At 47.7% G+C, this 22883-nt stretch overlaps 1 long non-coding RNA gene across 5 annotated transcripts in view; it reads left to right on the top strand.

Annotated features, from left to right (window-relative positions):
* Positions 1 to 22883, top strand: part of LOC309636103 — a 164843-nt gene that overhangs the window by 33784 nt on the left and 108176 nt on the right. For 3 of the 5 annotated variants that reach the window (XR_014249231.1, XR_014249232.1, XR_014249233.1), the window contains exon 3: positions 701 to 850. This is a non-coding gene — a long non-coding RNA (uncharacterized lncRNA). Of the gene's footprint in view, positions 1 to 700; positions 7449 to 22883 lie in introns of those variants that run through there. The other 2 variants (XR_014249234.1, XR_014249235.1) reach the window with 1 other exon arrangement.

Below are 22883 nucleotides of genomic sequence, written 5' to 3'. Positions count from 1 at the left end.
ACAGACCAAGACATCCTCTATGGAGCTTGCCCTTAGTCAAAATGCCCATCCTAGCATCTGTCCCAGCGTCTGTGCCAGGGTAGCAGGAGAGCTAAAATGGCCTGGGGTGGGGTGGGGAGGGGGTGGGCTTGTCTGCTGGTGTCTGTGTGAGAGGTGGCCTGAATGTCAGAGTCTGGATGAGATTGAGTCTATGGTTGCCTTTGTGAGGGTATCAGTGTGTGTGTGTGTGTGTGTGTGTGTGTGTGTGTGTGTGTGTCCTGGCTGTGCCTCAATCCGGTTGGTAGCTAGCCTTCCTCCAATGGAGGGGTGTCAGAGTTCTGGGGAAGGGAGCCAGAGTGCCTCTCTTCTGATCTCATGGAGCAGCCGGCTAGGGGCTGGGCTGCCACTGGCTGGGCTCAGGCCTGGCTAGACTGGGCTGCCATGGGGAGAGTCTGTTGTAGCCCTGGTGAATGGGCCTATATGGCTAGGGGAATGGTGGAGAAAGGATGGGGCGTGAGTGGGGGTGGAAAATGGAATTGCCAGCCTGGAATGAATGGATGGTGGAGTTTCTCTTTTGTAACCGGGAATAATTAAGATAGATGTGCGGATGGATTAGCTGTCCTGCAAGGTCAGGAGCGCATTGCCGGATCACTCTATTATTTCGCTACGCCACAGCTAGCCGACTAACGCCTTTTTCATGATATTTTGAACATCCGCACAGAAAAAAAACCAAGTGAGTGCACGAGAGATACAAATGGATCGTTTGGTGGAGAAATCCGTCTTCGTCACCGCCGCCAGGCTGGGATTAATGCGATTGAAGGCTCCTCCAGGCTCCGCCAGGGAGACGGGCTCGGAAAAGCAAGAGAAATTGGTTTGTACCCCTGGGAGCACGATTGATGGGCCGGCCCGCCAGGCTGGGCTGGGCCACCGCGTTCTCCGGCTGGGCTGGGGGCAGGGAATGGGTCTGGGCCCTTGCCTTGGCCTAGGTGGGGCCCTGCCCTGGAGGATAGGCCTAAACAGGCTGGACCCTACAGGAGTTTGCTCCTACAGGAGGGTGTGGATGTGCTGGTGGGGAAGAGCTCAGGCTCTGATGCCCTAGGTGGGCGGAGAGACTTTAGGGGAAGGGTGGCAATGGAGTGATCTGATCCCCATTGACACCCCTCTTCCTGGAGTGGCCGGGAAGGCTGCTAAAGTCTTATCAGGACGTAGGATCTGGGGGGGAGGGTCTGGACAAGGGCAATGTCCATTTACTCTCAGAGCAAATATTTCCTGAGCCCGAACCATGTGGCAGGCACTGGGCTAGGTGTGATAAGCACAGCATGGTTCCTGTCCTCAGGGAGCTTGTACTCTGAGAAGGGAAACACTGAACAAGTCATGCTGACCAAGTGTGATGGGGCTTGTGACAATGTTTAATCTCCTTGACTAATAGATTAGGGAGGTTTTCCTCTAGGGTGATATGAAAGCTGTCTTGAAGGATGGGTAGGAGCTACCAAGACAGAGAAGGGAGCAGTATTTTATAGGCAGAAGGGACAGACTGTTTGAAAATCTGGAAGCTAGGGGGCTGATGGAGAACTCTTCACCTGGCTGATAGAGGAGACAGAACTTACCCTCGGAGAGGTCCAATGACTTGTCCAAGGTTACACAGTTAGTGAATGGCAGAGCCAGGGCTAGAATGAAAGTCCTTGGCCTTCAAGTGACTAAAGATTCCTGCTCTTCTGGTGGAAGAGACAAGGTCTTCCATCTCTGAAAATGGTCCATGTGTGAGCCTCATTTGGGAGGTCCCCATCAGAAGAGGGGAGCAGGGCACACCTGTGTCCCCAGGAGGTACACACACACCTTCACATAATAGAGTGAAGATGGGCTCGGGGGATGATCAGAAAAAGTCTGGAAAATTTTGTTTTTGTTTTTGTTTTTTTACTTACTAAAGGCATGGGTATGGTAAAAAGATAAACATTATACGTGGATATAAGGCGAAAATTATGTCCCTTCTTACCTTTCAATTCCTATATTCTCCTTTCCAGAAGTAACTACTGGTGTCGTTTTTGTGTGTGGAAATATTGTACATACACATTGTAGAAATATTTTCTACATTCACAAATGATAGCAAACTATACACATCGTTCCACATCTTAGTTTTTTAATTTAACAAATTATTTTAGAGATTATTCCAGAGTAATACATGAAGATCTCTCCTGTTCTTTAGAACAACAGCATAGTGTCCCATTGTGAAGATGTACTGTTACTTGTTAAAACAGTATTGATGTACATTTAGTTTGTTACTGGTCTTCTACCACTGTACAAAGTGACTATCCTTCAAGTGGAATTGCTGGATTAAAGGGACGGTGTCAGAGGGAGTTTGGCTTTGGGTTTCAAGGGAGTAAGCTCTGATATAAGAGGAGTAGGAGGAGAAGAGGGAGACGGGCTGGGAGGGATGGTGAGAGCAAGGGGAGGCTGGAGGCTGGTCTCCTCATCTTGGTTCTGTTTTTACCATTTCTGTGTGATCTTGAGCAAGTTTTTGAACTTGTCTGAACTTTTTTTAAAAAATGAGATTGATTTGTGTGAGGTTTAAACATTTTCCATGATTATGTATGGGAAAAGAATGGACATACTCTATAATAAAAGTAGCAATTATCATGGGGAGTGGTATTTGAAATGTTTTTAGTTTTTTCTTTTATATTTTCTGCATTATCTACGTTAGCTAAAAGGTCTACAATGTGCATACATTATTTTCACAATCAGAAAGAAGTCATACAAACTTAGATGCTTGTGGTGGGGCAGGGGGAGGAATGGAGGTGGAAGCCACTGCAGGCTCACATGTTGGGCAAGATTACTTGGCAGAGTCTGCCAGGGGTGGGTTGGATTTATAGGAAACAGAGTTGGCCAGAAAGCATATCAAGTGTAGTGACATGAGTGAGCAGAGGCGTGGAGACGAGAAAGCATCTGTGGGAAAAGCAATCCAGTTGAGCAGATTGTACTCGTTTCTTTCATTCATTCCTTTAACATGCATTTACTGAGGCCAGATTCTGGACTGGGCACTCTGCTCTGCTCTTTGGACATGATGGTGATCAGAAACAGAAACAGCCCGAGTCCTTGTGGCGTGGAAATAAGTACAGGGAAGAGTTATGTTACCTCTTTTTTTTTTTTTTTTTTTTAATGAGAAGGTCTGCAAAAGAGCAGGCCTTTACAGCTTCTACTAGAGAGGTTTGGACTCACCAGAGAGGTCAGGGAAGGCTTTGTAGAGGAAGTTCCCACTGAATTATGGATTGGAAGGACAAATAGGTGTCAACTAGGCAAACAGGGAAGAGAAGAGTGTTCCAAGAAGAGGGAACAGCAAAGGGTGGGTGGCCCAGGGTTAGCAGGAGCCTGGTGAGTATGAGGGACAGGTACAGAAAGCAAGGGAAGGGGCCTGGAGATGTTGGCAGGCCAGGCTGTCCAGGGCCTTCCCGGTCGTGGGAAGAATTTTAGACTTTATATTGAGAGCAATGAGGAGCCATGGAAGGATTTAAACCTACAAGTGAAATGGTCAGGCTTGTGTTTTCAGCAGTCCCTGCTGACTGCAGAGAATGGAGGTCTATGAATATGAGGAGACCACTCAGAATAGAAGGTGATAATGTGATGGAAGGGAGTGGTGATGAAGATGGAGGGAAAAGGATGGGACTAACAGAAGAGGAGTGGGAGAAAAGGCTGGAGAGATTGTGTGTGTGTGTGTGTAGCCTATGGGGTGTGAATGTAAGGCCAAGATGAAAAGTTTAACCAGTTGGCCACCTGGAGTCTTTGATAGTCTCTGATTCATAGAGTGGAGTGCCTACCTTTGCTGGGCCATGCATAACTATTTTTCGCATGCATATCTCATTTAATCCTTGCAACTACCCTGTGAGGATGGTGCCCTCACTCCCAAGTTATGGATGAAGTTAAGCAATTTGATCTGGGTTACCTGCTACTTAGAGGCAGAGCTGGGCTTTATACCCTGCATTCTGGTTTTCAGAGTGTAACCAACAAGCTACACTGTCGTGGAAGCTTTTTGAGCAAAAGAAGGATGTGATCAGGGTTGTGACTTTGGAATCTGGTGGCAGTGAGTTGGATGGATGGGTTGGGGAGAGAGGCCCAGAGATTAATATTTCAGTTGGGCAGCAGTGAGGTCAGAGAGTCGGAGCCATAGTGGGACCAAAGTAATGGGAAGGAAGGGACGACAACAAAGGCTGCCATGAATAGATGGGATTTAAGATAGGTATTAGTCCTCTATTGCTGCTGTAGCAATTTACTGCAAACTTAGTGGCTTAAAAAGACAACTATTTTAAGATCTCATAGTTCTATTGGTCAAAGTCTGAGTGGGCTGGATTGGTTTCTTTTTTGGGCTCTGACAAGGCTAGTCAGCTAGTCTGGGTTCTTATCTGGAGGCTCTGGGAAAGAATCTGCTTCAATGCTCATTCATGTTGGCAGAATTCAGTTCCTTGTGGTTGTAAGACTTAGGTTCCTATTGTCTTACTGGCTGTTAGCTGGGACTCACTCTTAGTTCCTTCAAAGGCAGCAATAGTGCATGTTCCTGTGCTTTGAATAGCTCTGACTTCCTCTTCTGCCAGTAGCCAGAGAAAGTTCTCTGAGTTTAAAGAGCTCTGTGATTAGATTAGCATCCCCCACACACTTAATCTCCCTTTTGCCCTATATTGTAAACACAGGAGCAACACCAGTGGGTGAAAGTCATGGGGCCATCTTAAAATTCTGTATAACCACGGGACCACTTGTGTTTATGTGTCTTGGAAAGCTGGGTGAGGCAGGATAGAAGAAGGGGTGGTGTGGGAACAAGATGGCTCTGAGGTTTGGAAACTAAATAATTGGGAGCATAGTGCTGACAACACTAGGAATGGGAATCAGGAGGAGAGCTGATTTGGGAGGCTGGGGAAGATCATGAGGTGGACATCTAGATGGACACACAAAGCAGTTAGAAATTAGGAATTCCCTCTCAGGAGAGTGGTGGTATAAACAAATTTTCACTTTTTATTGAGCTATACCACACATACAATAAAGAACATTAATCCTAAGCTTACAGCTCAGTGAGCTTTTACATATGCAGATACATGTGCTACCACCACTCACATCAAGATTTCTAGCCCCTACGAGTTCCCTTGTGCTCCTTCCCAGTCACTGTCTCCCCACAGGCAACCACTATTCTGACATTAATCACCATAGATTCATTCTGCCTGCTCTTGAGTTTCATATTAAGAGAATCGTACAGTATATACCCCCATCAAATAATTTTCTGGGTGCCTGCTGGGTGCCAGGCACTGTGCCAAGCCCTGCGGATGCAACAGTGACAGGACAGACAAAGTCCCAGCCCTCGTGCAACTTAAATTCTGCTCAGAAGGAAGAGATCGATACTGTGGGAGGCACAGGCTGACCAAGGGGGAGAGTGTGGACAAAGAAGAAAGAGGATGAAGATGATACAGTGAGAAATGCTTAAAATGGGATGGTGGGAAGGTGGAGTGGTCAGAGGATTGAGAGAAGCCGGAGCATGCAGCAGCACAGAAGCCTGAGAACAAACACTTCAAGGGGGAGGGAATGATCCGCAGTGTCACATGCTGCTGAGAGGTTAATCAACACATATTTATGGAGCACCTGCTTCGTACAAGGCTAGGCACGGAGTGGAATAGAGAGTGGCATAAAACTCCCTGTAATGATGATCTCTAACATGTCTATAGAGATAAGGGAAGGCCCTGGCAGGGGAAAAACACCATAAAATTCAAATATCATGTGAATTTGATCATGTAACTGCTCTGCTTTAAATCATCCTATGGCTTCCCATTGCCATTGGGATTAAGATCAAAACCTCACTGTGGCCTCTTGGGCCCTTATGGTCTGACCCTATGGACTCCTCTAGCCTCAGCTCTCTCTCCCTGTCACTCTTACTCTCCAGGTATCCTGGCCTTCTTTTCCCCCTTGTTCTGCTCCTTCCTGCCCCAGGGCCTTTGCACACACCATTTCTTCAGCCTAAAACACTTTTCTCCTTCCCTCTACCCCTAGAGAGACCTTAGTTAACTCTACTCACCATTATTCACATCCCTGCTCGATGGTTGCCTCTTCAGAAAAGCTTTCCCTGGTTTTCCAGTTTAAAATAGTTCCCTGTATTTGCCGTTCCACAGCTCACTTTATGGAACTTTCTTTCCTAGCACTTATCTGGTGAGTGATTATATATCTGTGTGATTATTGCATAAATGTTTATCTCTCTCACAAATTGGAGGCCCCTGTGAGAGCAGAGACCTTATCTGCTTATGACTGTCAGTGATTCCCAGCACCTAGCTCAGTGCTGGGCCCATAATGAGGGCTTGGTAAGTACTTGCTGAATGAATGAGCTTATGAATTTGAAGTCAGAAGACTGTCTTTAAGCCCTGGCTATGTGGCTTTGGATAAGTGACTTTCTTCCCTTCCTCGGGTCTCAGTTTCATCATCCGTAAAATGAAGGGATAGACTCTCTAAGGGCCTCTCCAGCCTTATGTCCTCAGACTCAATGACTCACACTCGTAAAAATGTCACTGGGCTGCTCGCCAACACATTAGCACTGATATTAGTGCTGAGTGAGAAGGTGCAAAACATCAAGTGCTATAGAGTTAGGACAGAGCAGTGTGATTCAGGATGGTCAGAGAAGACTTCCTGGAAGAAGTGGGTAGAAATGAATTAAATAGATGGAGAGAAAAGAGATATTCAAGAACCAGAGAAGAACAGAGCATGAAACATGACAGGAGACCATAAGGAGACTGGTCTGGCTGGAGCCTATGGGAGGGATCCAGCTCCCTTAAAATAGGAGAGGCCCCCTGTACTAGTTTCCTATGCTACTTAGTGGCTTAAAACAACACATTTTATTATCTTACAGTTCTGGAGGTCAGAAGTCCAAAATGGGTCTCACTGGGCTATTGTCAAGGTGTTGACAGAGCTGGTTCCTCCTGGATGCTCTAGGGGAGAATCTCCTTCCTTGCCTTTTCCAGCTTCTAAAGGCTGTCCTCATTCCTTGGTTCATGTGCTTGCCTCCCCTCACCTTTCTCTCTGACTTTGACCCTGTCACCTCCCTCTTATGAGGGTCCTTGTGATTACACTGGGCCCACCCAGATAATCCAGGATAATCTCCTGATCACAAGACCATTAACATAATCACATCTGTAAAGGCCCTTTTACCCTGTAAGGTAACATGTTCACAGGTTCCAGGGATTAGGATGAAGACTCCTTTGAGGGGCCCTTTTCCAGCTTATCACACCCTAGTGGTTATTCGTGTGGTCTCTGGAGCCAGAGTGCCTCATCTCAAGCCTTGGCTCTGTCACTCATTAGTGGCTTAATCCTAGTTGATTTATTTAACCCCTCTCTGCCTCATTTTTCTCATTCGTAAAATAAGGAAACAGAAGTACACACCCTATTTGTTTCAGCTATCTATTGCTATATGACAAACCACCCCAGATCTTAGTGGCTATAAACAACAATGATTTTTTTTTTTAAACATCTTTATTGAAGTATAATTGCCTTACAATGGTGTGTTAGCTTCTGCTTTATAACAAAGTGAATCAGTTATACATATACAATATGTTCCCATATCTCTTCCCTCTTGCATCTCCCTCCCTCCCACCCTCCCCATCCCACCCCTCTAGGTGGTCACAAAGCACCGAGCTGATCTCCCTGTGCTATGCGGCTGCTTCCCACTAGCTACCTATTTTACATTTGGTAGTGTATATATGTCCATGACACTCTCTCACCCTGTCACATCTCACCCCACCCCCTCCCCATATCCTCAAGTCCATTCTCTAGTAGGTCTGTGTCTTTATTCCCGTCTTGCCACTAGGTTCTTCATGGCTTTTTTTCCCCTTAGATTCCGTATATATGTGTTAGCATACTGTATTTGTTTTTCTCTTTCTGACTTACTTCACTCTGTATGACAGACTCTAACTCCATCCACCTCATTACAAATACCTCCATTTCATTTCTTTTTATGGCTGAGTAATATTCCATTGTATATATGTGCCACATCTTCTTTATCCATTCATCTGTCGATGGACATTTAGGTTGCTTCCATTCCATTTTAAAAAATATTTTTTTCCATGATGGGAGGTTCTTCTGCTCTCCATGGTGCTGGCTGTGTTCACTCTTGCAGCTGCATTCATCTGGAAACGCAGCTGGGATCACAGCATCTAAGTTGGCCTCACTGACATGTCTGATGGTTGATGCTGGCGATTGGCTGGAAAGCCTTAGCTCTCCTCCAGGCGGCCTCTCATCCTGCAGGGCCTCCCTCCCTTCACTGGCCTCTCTAGCAGGATAGTTCAGACTTCTTTACACGGTAGCTGACTTCCAAAGAGGTAATTATGGAAGCTGCAAGACTTCTTAAGGCCTAAGCCCAGAGGTCACAAGGTGTCACTTCTGTCAAAGTCTATTGGTCAAATAAATCACATGGCCAGCCCAGATTCAAAGGGAGAGGAAATAGACCCCACCTCTTGTGAAAGTCACATTGTACAAGTCTTGTGAGATATACTATTTGCCATGGTAATTGTGAGGATTCTATGAATTAAAACATGTAAAAGGACTTAAAACAGTGGCTGGTACCTAGTGAGTGCTAAGTATGTTAAAAAAAAAAAAAAAGAGCAGGATCTAGTATTCAGCTGCCTAGATTCAAAACCCAGTTCCACAGCTTATGGTTTTGTGACCTTTGGCAAATTATTTAAGCCAAAGGACCCCAGCCTCAGGGTCCTCATCTGTAAATGAGGTTAATGGTAAAACTTACTTTACAGGGCTGGTGCAAGGATGAAATGCAGTAGTAAGTGCAAACTCTCAGCTCGGGGCCTAATGTATAGTTAGTACTCAATAAGTATTCATTTTTGATATTACCAGAGTTCTGTCAAGTACAGTGCCAGGCACTTTCTCATTTTTAAAAAAATTTAAGCCCATTGTCAACCCTGTGTGGTCCATGTATATACACATATGTATGAGGAAACAGAGGCCCAAAGTACTTCAGAAACTTGGGACTGGGACCTAGGTCTTTGTGACTCTTTCCACTTTATTAATGATTTGAAACATTTCTTTTTAGTAGAGTACTTCCCCTCCCCTTTTTCAAACAAACCCAGTGGATAAAACTGAGAAAGACAGTATTTTACTAGCACATATTATGAAGGCTCACATTTTAGCTTTTTATTTTATTTTATTTTTAAAAAATGTATTTATTTTATTTTTATTTATTTTTGGCTGCGTTGGGTCTTTGTTGCTGCACACGGGCTTTCTCTAGTTGCGGTGAGCAGGAGCTACTCTTCATTGCAGTGCGCGGGCTTCTCATTGTGGTGGCTTCTCTTGTTGCGGAGCACGGGCTCTAGAGCGCAGGCTCAGTAGTTGTGGCTCGCAGGCTCTAGAGCGCAGGCTCAGTAGTTGTGGCGCACGGGCTTAGTTGCTCCGTGGCACATGGGATCTTCCTGGACCAGGGCTCAAACCCGTGTCCCCTGCATTGGCAGGCGGCTTCTTAACCACTGCGCCACCAGGGAAGCCCCATATTTTAGCTTTTTAATCATTGGGGGGAAACATGTCAATTAGCACACACGTTATCATGAAGGTAACCCGTAATGTGTTAAAATTCAGTTCATAACATTTCTGTGAACATGTGAAGTTTTATTGAGGTTTCAAAGAGTATGTCTTTGTACAAAACTCAAATCAAAACTCTGTGGACCCTCTAAATACCTCAAAGGCATTTAGGGTTCCATGGATCTCAGATTGGAAACCCCTCCATCAGATGACAGCCTCCCACATGAGGGAGGGGTAGATGGAGCATCTGGGTTCTGAGCAATGGGGGTCTCAAGAACCTGGCGAAGGAGCTCTGAGTCGTTTTGTAAGCAATGGTGTATCATTTAATGTCTTGTAATCCATTATTTATTGGATTTTTGAGGATTCGTGATCAAGAAGAATAAAAGCACGGAAAAACAATCACAGGCATTATTTATTAAATGCTTACTGTGTACCATGTACTACACTCTTTCCTAGTTTTATCTCATTGAGTTGTCTCAGTGCTACGAGGTATGTACTGTTATCGTTTCTATTTGACAGATGATGAAACTGAAGCTCAGACTGAATAAGTAATTTATCAAGCTAGTAAATAATGGAGCTGGATTGCAAATCTATAAGTCATTGGAACTTTTTTTTATCAGGAGGTCAACAGTGACCTGGTGAGTGGGAGCTGAGGGGTCAGGGAAGGAAGAAGTGGTGGAAGGCACCCTCCCAGGCCTCTCTCCTCTTAGGAAGGCATCCTTGTTCACTCTCAGCATCTCCAGGTCTTCCTCCTACCACTCCCCACCCACCCCGCAGTATTTTAAGACTGACAGCTGAGGCCTAACTGGTCCATTCCTATTGCTCAATCCCTTTTCCAGGGAAAAGTTTGTTTTCTGATCCCTGATGCTGGTTTCCTCAATGGAGATAAACAGCAGGAGACTGTTTTTCTCTGCCCTATTAATAGGTCAGATTAAAGAGTCAGTCATATAATCAGCACATCATTTCTTACTGGCCCTTGAATAAGCTCAGAGTCCCGTCTGGGAGACGAAACGCTCCCTGACAGTAAGCCAGCTGAAAGACATCCCAAGGCAGCATGTGGGTGGAGAGCCAAATGAGGGGGAATCATAGGAATAATAAAATGTTTCCCCAGGATTTTCTACTTTATAGAACAATTGCAAACCCATTATCTCAGGTGACTCTCATAACGCTCCTATGATGTAGGCCTAATTATCTACATTTGACAGACGGGAAACTGAGGCTCAGAGAGGTGAAGTCACTTGCCAAGATCAGATAGCCAATAAGTGACAAAACCAGAATGGAAGGAGTGGCCTATTTGGGAATCTTCCTCTGGTTGAGCCCTGTCCGTGAGCTGTGAACTCTGCAGTTTGGAGATGTCCCCCAACCCCAGCCCCACAGGAGAATCCCTTCTACCCTACTGCCAAGGGTCTAGGCTGGGAGGACAAGGAAGGCCCTCAGGCCCCAGATCTCTTCCTGTGCTCCCCTGCCGAACTCCCAGGTTGATCTCTATGGCTATTTGAGCCAAAGGTGCCTTCAGAATCCTGGTGCCTCCCTCCTGGTCCCAGGGGCCAGGCTGCACCCCTTGCCCATATCCTGAGATCCTGAGAAAAATCCTTAGCCATTCATCCAGGTCCCCTCCCTGCAGGTCAGTGCTCCCCCCGCCACAGACAGGCTCCTGTGATGATGGATCGCTGGCCCCAACGCACATATTATTATGAAATGGGTTTATTACACTCTAAATCTCTCACTAATGTGCCGCTGTTTAATCCCTTTATCCAATTCTGTCTCTCAGGCTCAGGCTGGCCACAGCTCTCTCCACCCAGGACTAGGTCTGAATGGTTTATTGGATGACTTCTGACTTGGGGGGGACTAGGGTGGGGGCTGTTTAGAGGAGGGGGTAGGACAGGGATCCATACAGCCCTCGAGGGGAAGAAATCCAAGGGCTCAGTCTCGGGGCTTCTAACCTGGAGCCTTCCTGGCCCTGCTGTCAGTCTGTCTGCCATGTCTCCTCTTCTCCATCTTGGTCTCTCTGACTCGGGCCTCACTCCATCTCCGCCTCTTGGCTCTCATCACTTTCTCACTTCCTCTCTGACTGTCTCTGTCTCTCTGTCTTCTCTTGAAGCCAGACTATGGTTAGGATCATGGTGTCTAGTTCCCTCTGGGGTGAGGAGGGCAGTGATCCCCGGCCTTTCCCATCCCACCTCCAGCCCCCCTTTTGTGGAAGTTCCTTTAATTCTGCTGGGTTTCTGCCCTCTCAAGTCACTTCTTTACCCCAGCTCCACTGACCAGCCACCTTCCTCTTTTAGAATCTTCCCCTGATGTGCCCCTCTGCCTTTCCTCTCGTGACCCCAGCCCCTGCATCTGCCCTGCTCTCGGGCCCACGCCCAAGTCCCTGCTGACACCAGCAGCCTCCGCCTTCTCCTCAGCCACCTCTGCTTCCCCACGATGGTTGACACCTCAGCTCCCGAGGCCTTCCCTTCCCTCCTCACTCTCGCTCGGGCCACCTCCTGGATGGCCTTCTCTCCCGCCCTCCATCGCTATCTCTGTCTCTCCCAGTGTCTCTCCCTGAGCAGTCCCTCCCCGCTCTGACACACCAGCCGGTACGGCAGCCAAGGCTTCCTGCTGTCAGCTGGGGAATAGATAAAGATAAATGATATTATGTTAAATTCCACTTAATGACAAATTTTTAATTTTCTGAACATGGTCATTTTCTGGCTAGTGAATCAAGTGGAGGGAGCTAATTACATGAAGATCTGAACAAAAATAACTCCTAATTTTCAAGGATAATGGAAGAGAAATGTTGGAGATTAATGGCACTATTTATCTTTTTTAAATTTCTATCTTTCTCTGTGATAGCCGTGCTCCCCAAGGAAAATATTCATAAAATGAAATTGAAGTCGTAACTTAATAGGTTATTAAAATTTTTGAGTGCATATCACTTTCCTTCCGCAGCACTGTAAATTTAAATTGAAGTTTGCGGCTCCCCGAGTCACCAGCGGAGTTTTTTTTATGATGGCACAATAGAGAGAAACATGCATCTTTGTCAGGAGGTATTTGCTAGTCTAATTTTATGGCAGGCCGGATTATCAGCCGGGAATGGCAGCGCCGGGGGAAGCTGACAAGCCCGCAGCCGGCAGCCATGTGTTTCCATTAGCGCCCCGAGCCGTCCGGGGTTTCTCTGGACTCTCATTTTCCACTTCAGTCTTTTATCTTGATTTAAAGTGAGGGCGCCCAATATTCAGGGCCTGTCATTTTTCTCTCTCACACACTCTCACGGCTCTTCCTCACTTCTCCCCTCCCACTTCCTCTGCTCCAGGGCCTGCTCCCTTTCATGTCGGGGGCTCCAGCGTGGGCTGTGCCCCGCCTCACCCAGCCGCACCCAACCCTCTGGGCTCCACCCCGGGAGGAAGAAGAATAAGAGAGGAGGCAGGAGAGGCCGCAGGGCAGCCACTGGAGTTAGTCATAAATTTGAGTGAAGCCTTCTCCCCACGGGCCCATCAGAGGAACCCTGGAATCGGGACTGTATGCGTAGGAGATGGGGAGGGGCTCCCTGGCTTGAGCCCATCAGGCCCTCTAATTGAGTGTTAATGGAGTTGCGAGGGGGAGGGGGAGCAGCTGTTGGCTCTGGGGACCCGAGGGCAGCGAGGATTATGGCCAGTCTCTCTTCCAGTCCCTGTCTCTGTTCCCACGTCAGTCTTTGTCCCGGCTTTGTCTGAGTCACAGAACCATTGACACAGAGGGAAACTTAAAGAGGCCCAGACCAACCCCCACATCTTAGAGATGGACAAACTGAGGCCCAGACACGGGGAGTGTCTTGTCCAAGGTCTCATGGTTAATTAGTGGCCGAGACAGAACAAAATATTGGATATCACAGATATGTAGATGAACGCACTTTCCACTGAACCACACTGCCTCGCCTCCACCTCTTTCTGCTCTGTCGGATGGAAGCCAACGGTCTTTGTGTCTGTCTCAGCTCCTACGCAACGTTGCCCACCTTGTTATTGGCACCAATGTTCTCCAAAGAGTTGGCCTTGACACCCCCATCGTTTATTCCTGTCCTATCCTCAGCTCCCTCACCATGTCAGTTACTAAGTCCTGCCATCTCTTTCCTATCTGTCTCTTTCTCTCCTCTTCACTGCGGTTCACCCGCCCTATGACATCAGCCCCTCCCTACTCACTCATCTCCATGTTCTCCTCCCAATCCTGTCCCACAGTGACCTTCCCCAAATACCCCAGATCCCAAAACACTCTCCTGCCCTTGCTCAGAAACCCACCATGTGCCCTCCACCCTGTGCCTACAGGATTGAGTTCCAACTTCCCACTCAAGCCTCAGAGCCCTGCGTGACCATGGCCCACCCCACCATTTCCCCTCTGTCCCCCTCCGTCTTGCCCATCATACACTCATGTAGGGTCGACCTGAGCGAGGGTGGCATCTCTGCATCTTTGTTCCTGGTGTCCCCAGTAGGAGCGTCCTCTACCCTTCAGTTCTATCCATCATTCATGGCTCCCCCTCAAGCCACCCCAGTGCTAGGCCTCCCCAGGCCATACCAATCTACCTTCTTCTCTGGCCTCCTTTAGCCCTCACCATCCAGGCGCGCATCAATCTGCTCGCCCACTGCTTGAAACTCACTGTACTTGCTGACTTAGACCCTGCTGGGCCAGAGACCCTAAATTCAGTTCACATACTTTATGGTCACAAATGCTCGCTGGGTCACACACCCTATCCCATGCGTCCCAAGCACAGCAGCAGAGACCCCCTAGATAAAACCTCAGACAGGAAGTCCGCCTACATAGCATCGTCGCATATTGGAGCTGGAAGGGATATGAGACTTCAGCTCTCTCATTTTATTGATGAGGAAACTGAGGCCCGGCCAGAGGGGTGATGCTCAGGGTTCTGCCAGGAATTAGGAAGGGAGTTGAGACTCACATTCAGGTCTCTGGCCTCAGGTTTCAGTGCTCTCTCCACCTCACCATTCCTCTCCTAGGGTTCAGGTCATCGCTGTCCCTCAGGTGTAAAATGGCAATAGTTCTTTTAATCTCGGAGCCCTGGTTTCTCCACAATGGAGAAAAGCAGTCCTGGACCACGTTTCTTCCTCAAAGTGGGGTCCTGGATCACTGGAGAACCCTGTGGCAACAGCGGGACTTTTCAATGCAGTATCTACTTGCCCCTCCTGCCCTCCCCTGCATCCCAGACTGCTCAGCCTTGCCCCACTCTCCCTGGCCTGGCCACTTTCAAGGACTGTGACCCCTCCTCCCCCTCTCCACCGGCCCTCCACTGGGCTACCCACCACTGTGTCCCATGTCGCAGGAATGTTGCGGGCATGTTGCAAGCATGTTCGGGCATGTTTCAGGCATGGCCATTTCCACTTGGCTGCCTGTGCCACACAGGTCAGGTGGCGAGTGGCCCGGGCCACCCCTGCGCTGTGTTTAGCAGTGGAGCTGAGGGGAGGCGGTGCCTGGTTCCCTAGCCACAATCTCTCGTTAGAAAGAAATTAAAAGCCACTCAATTTTGGCTAATATCCCTCTGAAGGCCTTTAACTCCACCTGTGACTAACCCATTCATAATCGCTCCGTTTTAGTGGCTCAGGCTGATGTAGCCTCAATTAATTTGGGAGGAGAGATAAACGGCCATTCCTCTTTGTCTCCCATCCCTTCCTCCCTTCCTGTCCTCTCTGTCGTCTCCCCCAACAGCCTCTCTGTGTCTCTGTCTCTCTCTGCCTCTGGCTCAGTTTTTCTTTCTCCCTTTCTCCATCTCACCTCTTTCTCATCCTGATCGTGTGGGTCTGTTTCTGTCTCTCCAACTCTTTCTGTGTCTCTTTCAAAGTCTGTCTTAGTTTTTGTTCTCTCCCTACTTCCTTCTCTTTCACTCTTCCTGCCTCTTTCTCTTTCTTCCTGCATTTCTCTATCTGTCTGGACCTCTGCTCTTTTGTCTCTGTCTCTCACTCCTGTTTCTTTTGGTCCCCTGCTTTTGGTCACTTTGACCATGACTCCCTCATCTTTGGAGCTACTTTCTTTGCCCACTAGTGTGTTCATGTTTCTGATGCTGTTTCTCTGGCTCCCTCTTCCCCTCTCTGTCTCTCTTCTTTTTTGTCTCTTTGTCTCAATCGCTGTGTCTCTGCATCTCCTGTCAACCGTTTTCTGCCCCAGCCCCTCCTGTTTGATCCCTTCTACAGCTTCCCTTCTTTCTCCCTTTCCTCCTTGCTTCCTCTCCTTCCTTTCCTTTTATTCTGCCTCTGTCTCTCCATTTGTCTGTTTTTGCTGTATCCCCCTGGGTTTTTCTCTCTTCCCTTCCTTTTTCTGTCACAGAGATGACTCTTCTCTCGCCCCTCCCCCATGGCTCAAGCACCTTCTCTCCTGGTGCCTCAAACCACCCCCCACCCCAAGCCCACGAGTCCTTTTGTCTTCTTCTCCCCTCTCGATTATTATTAATGATAAAAGCTCAAACATCACATCAGTAATTTCTGAGTGAGTTTTGCAATGAAACTGGGGCCTTCTCAGCCCCTCCCGAGTCCCACAAATTTTACTTTTGTAATTTCACGCCTCTGGTTATCACCACGCTGCTCCATCCCTCTCTGCCTCTCAGCTCCCCGCCCGCCCCCACCCCCGGAGAGAGCACTTAAACTTGTTTTCATTCCCTTATTCTTTATTTTTTTAATGTCCACTCTCTCCGGAGTCAGTAATGTTCTTCCTCTCTTTCCTCTCCCATTTTCTGTTAATTCTGCGCCATCTGCCTTAGCATCTGTTAAAAATAAAATTTCCCTCACACAATGAGAAGCCTCCCTGCTCCTCCCTCCCCCCTGCAGCCCCCCAGGTTTGGTGCTGGGGCCGTCAGATGCCACTTCCTCTCCTGGGATCTTCCCCCCCTCCCCCCAGTCCCTAGTCTGGTTTTCAGAGGAGAGACGCAGCACTGGGCTAGCAGGCGGCAGGGAGGAGGGGGCTGCCCAGGGGGCCTGGAGCTGGAGGGGGCAGCTGCAGAGGGAACTAGAACTGGGGGTTGCAGAGGATGGAACCTGGCTCCACCCACTTGCCTTCGGGACCTTGCCCAGGCTGGAGCTCTGAGCTGCTGAGACAGAGTACCTGCACAGGTAGGTGACAACAGGTGGGGAAGAGGTTTGAGGAGAGAGCCCTTGTTCCCCAGGGAAGGAGGTCGCTGATGAATCCATTTGCTCTTTCCCAAAAGCTAATGCTGGGGCATGAGGCTGGGATAGTGGTGGGAGTGAATTTAGGAGATGGAAGAACTGCCCCCAAGTCCCAGTGGTTGTCCCCAGCTTGGAATGGATATGGTGCTGGACAAGGTGTCTTCAAGACTGTCTGTCCAGGGGCCCCCTCCCCTTGTGTGCTGGAGGACTTTGTCCCTGCTGCCCTGGGCTCTCAGCTGGGAGAAGGGAGAGAAAGGGAGTCAGTTGACCCCCATGCCCTGAAGATTTCAGGAGGCAGGAAACTCTTGGGTTGAAGCCAGCTTCCCAGAGGGTTTGGGAAGAGACTCTGTGTGTGTGTTTGTGAGCATGTGTGTGTGTGTGCCTGTGAGATTATGGTTCCCTGTCACCACTGACCTGTGTAGGTGTGTCTGAGGAGTGTGTGTATATGAACTGGGTTTTGACTGATTTTCATTCTGTGTTGTACTATGTCTGGCTACATCTCTCAAGTGTACTGTGTATGTTATAGTGGGTGTATAGCTATACCTCTCCATAGATGGTGTGACTGTGTGTGGTAGTGGGTGTGTTGTAACTCTGTATCTCTGTGTGTATTTCTGTAAATGGTGTCTTGCAAAAAACTATCTTCCTGTGTATGTGATGATGTGTGCAATTGTTCATGTCTTGCTACCTTGGTTTATTTGTATGTGAAAGTGTTACATACTTTGCTTATTGGTATATTTGTACATTACTATCTCTCCTGTGATTCTGGGGGTAACTATTTCTCTAGGCAATAATCCCTTTTCTCTTGCGATGGGGTGCTCTGTATGTGACCAAGGCCAGGTAGGCACCTGTGTGAGGGTTGCTTTACTTCTGAGTGATGTGAGCGTGGGAGCATCTTTCTGTGGGAGGGTGATCATGTATGACTGTCTCTGGTGACATGTGCATGTGTGTGAGTGTGTGTGCGTGTGCTGTATGCTTCCTTTTACTCATTACCACACAAATGTGTGGACACCTGATGTGGGCTTGGTTGGGCCAAGCAGGGTGTGGCAAGGCATGCACGGCTATATCGGTGGGTCCAATGAGATCAATTGAGATAAAAGGTCACAGGTGGGGGACTGAGGCAGCTCAGCAGCAGGATGGTGAAAAAGTACAGGCTTTAATACCACAATCCTGAGTTCTTCAATTCCTAGATCTGCCCCTGATCAGGTCAGTGACATAGCAAGTTACTTAGACACTGAGTCTCAGTTTCCACATCTGTAAAATGAGGATAATCATATCTACGGCATACAGTTGTGGCCAGGATTAAGGACAAAGGATGTCAAGCAACTAGCCTGGCACCTAATAGTAATAAAATGGCAGTAGTAGTAGTAGTAGTAGTAGTAGTAGTATTAGTAGTAGTAGTAGTAGTAGTAGTAATAACAATCAGTTATTAAGTGCTACTATTACATATTTAATCCTTTACTTCTCACATCAATTCTAGAAGGGTTTTACTGTTTTAGAGATGAGTAAACTGAGGCACAGAGTATAAATAACAGATCAGACAGCTAGTAAAGGCAGAGTACCTGCTCAGCAAATGATAGCTTTATTTGGATAGTAGGGACTTCCTGCAACTACTATTGATATTACTCATGTGAATATGGGGGGGCTGCATTAGACCGACAGCACTTCGTTCCTCCTTATAGGGGCCTCCTTCTCAAGTCATCCCCCCCCACCCCGGTCACCCCACAACCCGGCGGAGCTGTTGTCTCCTGGGACTGTTCTGGGGGCTGGACAAAAGAGAGAGTCTGAGGAGGAGGAAATGTCCCACGCTCCTGGCCTCCTCTTCCCAGCCTTGATTGACACCAAAAACTCCGTAATCTCTCTCTGCCCCGAGGGGAGCAGCAGCGTTTGTGAAACAGATTTTTACAAAATGTTTTGACCCTGCTCTCCCCTCCCCCCCTCATCCCTGCCTGGCACCGTGTCACCTAATTAAATCAGCCTTCGCGGGCGTCTCCGCTCCCTGCTAATTGTGCCCTGGGCCGGCTTCCGGAGGTCGCTGTCCCCATCCCAGCACAACCCCCCGCCCCGGACTCCCGAGGACGATGGGGGTTGGGGTGGGCGCCTGCTGGGGGCCGTGTGGGGGGCAGAGATCTCCTAGGGGCCTCCCCTGGCGATTTCCGTGGTCCTCCCCCTGTGGCTATTCTGCAACCCGGGAGACGGAGTCGTCGGTTCTAGCCCCCGCCCGGCCCTGCTTCCTGCTCAAGGACAGGGCCCCGGGTCTGAAGTGACCCGGGGCCTCGGGGAGGCCAGCCCGAGCGTATCCGGGTAATTGTCTCTGCCAGACGCGTTGCCGAAGCAGGCGGCTCGGAAAATCCCGGATTTCTTTCCCCTTCAGCGGCTGCGCGGGGCCGGCCGGAAGCCAGGCGGCTTTATTTACAGATCCTCTCGCAAGCGGGAGCAGAGCCTGGGCTGGAAGGGCGCCGGCCGCCGTCACCTCTGTCCAGGGTGCTGATCGCGCGCAGGGCTGGGTGGGTCTTCTGCGTTTGCCGGGATGATAACAATGACTAAAAATCATTACGGTCGACTTTTATTGAACGATTACCGTGAACCAGGCACTGATCTAAGCGCTTCCAAGCTCTGTGTAATTTAATACTCACAGCAACCTTAAAAAGAGAGATTTTCCCATTTCAACGAGGAGAAAACCGAGATTTCCACAGGTTAAAGAGCTGGAATTGGGGATGGTTAGGGGAGAATTTAGCTTTATCTGCCGTGTCTGATTTCTTCTGTTTTCTTCTTTTCATAACCAAGAATATGTTCATGTAATACTTGTGCATTAAAAATAAGTTTTAAAAACTTGAGATTTTTTTCTTAACATGGGATGTTCTTGTGGACAAATCACCGAGGTTCGTCAAAGAGAAGGGAGAGAGAGATAACAATCAAATGCATTGTGGGTAGACCTTGTTTGGTTCCTTATTTGAACAAAACAAATGTTTAAAAAAAGATGAAATATTTGAATATGGACTGGGTATTTGATGATTTAGAGAATTATTGCCAATTTTCTTTGATATGATAATGACATTGCAGTTTTTTGTTTGTTTATTTTTTTTAACTCTTTCTGGGGAGGGGAGAGAGGGAAAAAAAAAACTCGCTAACTTTTAAACTTTTTCTTAAAAAGAGCTGTTGAGTGACCTGCCCAAGGTTACTTAAGAGCCCCTTCTCTCAACCACTCTGACAGCTCACCACCAGCAGATCTGAGCATGTCTACAGCTTGGTGTGTTATATGGACCTGTCTGCAGGTCTGTGTGACCGTCTCTGCTTGGGTTGATACAAGTACTAGTATTGTATCTCTGTGTGTGAGATCTCTGTGTGGCAAATTTTGAGTGCCAACTGTATGCCAGATTTTCTATAATGATATCTTGTAGCACTTTAAACTCAGAACAATCCTGGGAAGGAGGAATTGCTATTCCAGTACTGCAGGTGCAAGAAACTGAGGTAGAGAAAGTAATTTTCCTGTGGTCTAACAGTTAGTAAGGGGTGGAACTGGAACCCAGGTATTTTCACTCCACTCCCTAATGTTCTTGGTAATTGCTTAAACCACAGTTGCCTTATTAGTGTATGTAAGACTTGTGCCTGAGTATGACTTCATCTAGTGGGTGGAAGTAAGGAACTGTGTATGTAGTCACAGCAGGGCCCCTCTTCCTGTGATGCCCTGGGGTGGGAGATACAGGGAATTACAGATCAGTGAGAAAAGAAGGCTGATTTGAAATGAACTAATCAATGGGAATGATCAGGTCCACTAAAGATGTACATGATCTGAAGAATTTACCTGGTGACAAAATAGATCTAAATTTGATTTGGAAGCTGGAATCTTTCTCTCCATAATGATAAAACCATCTTGAGCACCTGCCAAGCCCCAGTCTCCTTATCTATAAAGATATGTAGAAACTATGTATATATAGCACAGCATCTGGGACAGAATAAGAATTCAATAAAGAATGACCTTTGTTATCAAAGGAAGAAGTACAGTATAATTAATGAAAACCAGACTTGGCGTCAGAGCAGGGTATAATCTTGATCTCAAAACCCACTAGCTGGGACTTCCCTGGCGGTCCACTGGTTAAGACTCCCTGCTTCCAGTGCAGGGGGCACAGGTTCGATCCCTGGTCGGGGAACTAAGATCCTGCATGCCTCCTGGCACCCCCCAAAGAAAACCCCACTAGCTGAGTGACCTTGGGCAAATAACTTAACCTCTCCAGGCCTCACTTCCCTTTTCTGTGATAGGGAGATAATCATACTTAAAAAGATTGTAAAAAAATTAAGTGAGATAATGTATAAAGTGCTTGGTATAGTGCCTAGCACATAGTAAGTGCCCAAAAATTGTTAGCAGTTATTCCTCTGTGCTAGGTGCTTTACATACATCCTCTCTGAACCCTGTCAGCACTCCGTAAGGTCTTTGATATTCCAATTCAGGCTTCTTTGTATTCCAGATTCATACAAGCTCCATTCACCTGGCTGCCTGCCTCTTCAAGAGCTGTCTGTTTTATTTGAATGTCTCTGAGAGTCAGTGTGCGGGATTGGCATAGGGGGTTGGAAGGGAGACTAACAGGGAGGGGCTTTGGCATAGGAGAAAGAGCACTAGGGTGGGAGTCATGAGATTGGAATTGACAGCCTAGATTTGCCATTAACTAATTGTGTGACCTTAGTCAAGTTTTTATTCTCAGAGTCTCAGTTAACCCACCTGTAAAATAAGGTGGGTAGACTGGATGAGCTATGACATTATAAGACTGGTAACTATGTGTTCAGGAGACTTGAATAAGATTAGAAAGTACGACTGTGAATTCTGTGGGACTCTGAGAGTGTATGAAAGGGGAATGTTGGGTGGGGCTATAGGGTATGGAGTTGTGGTTGCAATAATATAAATGACAACGACTAGGAGGGACTTGTGACTACACTTCCTTAGGACAAAGTATGACAGTGTGAGACTGTGTAGGAGTGAATGTTGGGTGACTGGGTATGTTTATGTAAGTGGGTGTGTGTAAGCATCAAATTCTATGAATGCATTGTATGCAAGGGTGTGTGTGTAATGGTATGAAAATTAATATGTTCAAATTTTGTGAGAATGTGAGCACGGTTGTAAGGGAAGTATATGGGTTGTGGATTATATGTGAATGTGTGAGTGCAGAGGTGATATATGTGAGGGGGGACTGACCGTGGGCTGATAAGCAGAGAGGGGTGGTGGAGAGATCTGTGAAGTAGGCACCACGTGCAGGAAGAGGCTGAGCCGCATCGTCCTCCCCCTTTCCTACCCTATGGGGCCCTCTAGAGTGACCTACGGCCGAGTCAGACTTATTGATTTGGGATGACCTGTTCATTGTTTCCACCACACGGAGCTGGAGACCCACAGTCTTACGCTCCTCAGCTGTGGTGTCAGGGGCACCTTCTGAGGAGAGTCTGGATTAACACTTGAAGTCCCACTATGGGCAAACCCAGGCTAGCCTCCCTCCTACCCTCTCCCTAACAACTTTGGCCAGGAGACTTCAGAGACAATGGCAAGACTGACAATGGGTGAATATCCTCGGGGCCAGGGTGGCTGAAATAGACCTCATCCCTGCACTGAGGTGGCAGGGGAAGATGTAGTAGAGAATTTTCAGGTAGGCCATCAGCTTCTGAGGTAGTGATTATATACAGAACACATACAGACATACAATCACACTTGTATAGAAGGTTTACCTAGACTTTCATAATCACACACACACACAGAGAAACTGGTCTGAAGAATTAGGGGTTTTGTTGTTGTTTTGCCTTTGAAGAAAGAGACATTTCACTTAAGCAAATGGCAAAAGACTGATGATACCCTCTTCGGGTAAGAATATAGAGTGGTACAAGCTTTTGAGAAGGTAGTTTGACAATGCGTACCGAAATGTAAAATGTGTATTTTTTCGATCCAATACTTCCATTTCTAAGAACTTACCCTAAGGACTTCCCTGGTGGCGCAGTGGTTAAGAATCCGCCTGCCAATGCAGGGGACATGGGTTCGAGCCCTGGCCTGGGAAGATCCCACATCCCACATGCCGCAGGGCAGCTAAGCCCGTGCACCACAACTACTGAACCTGCACTCTAGAGCCTGCGAGCCACAACTACTGAAGCCTGCGCGCCTAGAGCCGGTGCTCCGCAACAAGAGAAGCCACCGCAATGAGAATCCAGTGCACCGCAACGAAGAGTAGCCCCTTCTCACCACAACTAGAGAAAGCCCGTGCACAGCGACGAAGACCC

This window comes from Balaenoptera borealis (genome assembly GCF_965194805.1).
Source record: "Balaenoptera borealis genome assembly, chromosome: 10".
In the NCBI taxonomy this organism is placed as follows: domain Eukaryota; kingdom Metazoa; phylum Chordata; class Mammalia; order Artiodactyla; family Balaenopteridae; genus Balaenoptera; species Balaenoptera borealis.
This window is presented reverse-complemented; position numbering and strand designations above follow the sequence as displayed.